This window comes from Cynara cardunculus, unplaced genomic scaffold (assembly GCF_001531365.2).
Source record: "Cynara cardunculus var. scolymus isolate 2C unplaced genomic scaffold, CcrdV1 Un_Scaffold_5856, whole genome shotgun sequence".
NCBI classification, from domain to species: domain Eukaryota; kingdom Viridiplantae; phylum Streptophyta; class Magnoliopsida; order Asterales; family Asteraceae; genus Cynara; species Cynara cardunculus.
Genome location: NW_020202631.1, coordinates 23442 through 26146, shown reverse-complemented (window position 1 = coordinate 26146; position 2705 = coordinate 23442).

Here is a 2705-nt window from a genome sequence, read left to right as displayed (position 1 = left end):
TTCTCAGCGTGATTAGCCATCGTGTTTGGCACAGGTGCTGTAGCAGTTGGTTTCACAACAAGATCCACCATTGTGTTTAAGATTGTAGGAAAAAACTGTTATTATTCGAATATGTTTAAGATTTTTATATAACAACATAAACGAATTATGTGGAAGAAACCAGCAACGGTTTGATTGAAACAGAAACGAATTCTGTATTTAGTAAAACAGAAACGGATTCTKTAAAGAAAAGAAAACAGAAACAAATTCTGAATTCCAGAAGAAGAAGGAGAAATGGTTGAGGCTCGTGTTTGACACGATTCCCTTAAACAGTTCGGGTCTGTTCCCAGGGTACAACAACCGGAGCAAGAGTACTGCCGGAGTTGACCAACTTGCCTGAAAAATTCGCCGGAAAGAGCGTTTGCAAAGGGCAATTAATGTATTAAATGCGCAATTAAAATCTCATTAAAAATGATTCAGTTACTAAAACTGAATTAAATTTGAAAAACAGACCAGATAACCAGATAAAATTTCAGCAAAAACCGGGTTTCGCGAGCTCGTGATTTCGGAGCTGCATTCATGCCCACACATGAGTTTGGCGGATTTAGCCTACGAAATCCACAATCCGCACCCCCCTGTGCGCGCATAGGTGTTGGAGCATAACATTACATAATAGCTTGAAAGCCCTTGTGAAGTCCATGGTTATAAACCATGAAAACTTCAATCACCCCACCTATGTGGAATACCTCCCACACACCCATTTGGTTTTGCTAAACTCATCCCAAGTACCCAACTTTGAGCCTCGATATCTCATTCACACATACTCGGTTTTGGACACATTATATATGGTTTCGAAACTCTCATAACGAATAACGTAAACCCACTAAGTGTCAATTAAAATTAAACCATATACATGTAGTTAAATGTGCCCAAAGTTAGTAAAAAATCACATTTTCTACTTAAAAATTTCCAACAAAAACTTCATTATCAATCAAACAAACAATGCATATATTATCTTCACCCCGTCGTTATTATTACTCATTTTGTTTAATTTTTACGATTTTATTTCTAAATAAATCTCTCTCTCTCTCTCTCTCTCTCTACATATATATGTATGTGTGTGTATGTATGTATATATTAAAATTTCACTAATTAGATTTTATTAACTTTTTTGAATTATTTGAATACTATTTGTTGATGATTCTATTAACAACTAACATATATTTATATCGACCATCTTCGGAACATTAACCAAAGTACTGATACTACCGCACAACGTACGGTTCCCATACTAGTTTTCATAAATTTGTCAACCATTTTATTCATTTTTTTTATTTTTGGTGTGAAAAGGCAGGATAATATTAAAAAAGCAAAAATATGACATTTGAATTAAAGATATCTATCACGAAAAGATACCAAAGAGGTAAACAATCATAGTTCAACAAGAAATAAGTAGTAAGAATTAGTAGCCAAAAACGAAAAAACAACATAACTTAAGAAGCAAAAGAACAGAGCCTGAACCATACCATCTTGAAAATTGAAATAGTCCGATCTTTGAGCCGGGAAATGATCCAAAATAAAGATTGAAATTGGATGTTACCGACAAGTTCACTGTAAGAATTTATCCCTTTGAAGATGCAAGAATTCTAGAATTTCGAAAGAGAATAAGCCGCAATCTGACCAACCATTTGCCACATACCCTTCAACGATCCTGTAATTTACCTCCTACCAGCGTAAATCAATAACTCGGAGACAGAGGAAGGCATAACGGAGTGGATATTCCACCATTTTGAGGAAGTTATTCCATAACAACGAGACGACTTAGCAACCAAGTAGACAATTTGATTCATCAATTCAACTTGATCTTTACAAAACGGCAAAGGCACTGAATCGAGATCAATTCCCCTTTTGTTTGAGTTCTTTGAAGAACTGATAATCTGTAATGAAGTGTCTTCCAAACAAAACCATTCACTTTTCTATAAACTAGGAACAGGAGCATATTTCAGAAATGATCTATCCACCATATTCCAAAAGACAGGAAGTAGCGAAAGATTCATCCATTTAAGGAACCAACAGTAGAATTCCTACCGTAAACCTTATGAGATATATTTTGCAACAAAGAGATTTAAGTCAATAATATCACTTGAATCTCTACCCATAGGAGGACGAACCCAAGTCCAATTCCACACCCATAACTCGTCAGTCCAAGAGCCATGATCGCAAACCTTGACATCGGGTGAAAAGTTTAGAAAACTTATCGTACTGTAACATCCCAATTTTTTTTAAAAGCGACTAATTAAAAATTTTGTAATATATCAGTTGAAGGATAAATTCCTTCTGAAGGACAATACTCGGATTATCTAAAATGACAATTTAAGGTTTAGCATCGACGAATTACAAACCAAACCTTATATACAAAATCTAGGTAAGGGATGGTGTAGATCCCAGATTCAAGTCTATAACACAATTCAACACAAGATCAAGAACATAGATTGGATTGAATATGTCGGCATGTATATTGATAATATTCAAAGTACATGATGTTCTCGATTCTCTCAATGATCTCTCAATGTCTCACTCACGTATATAAGATATGCAAATGTATTAACTGCTAACTACCACAACTAACAGCAACCCGTCCCACATCGGTTGGTGAGGAGAACTAAACACTCCTTATAAGGGTGTGGATACCTCAACCTAGTATGACGCGTTTTGGGGCTTGCGTT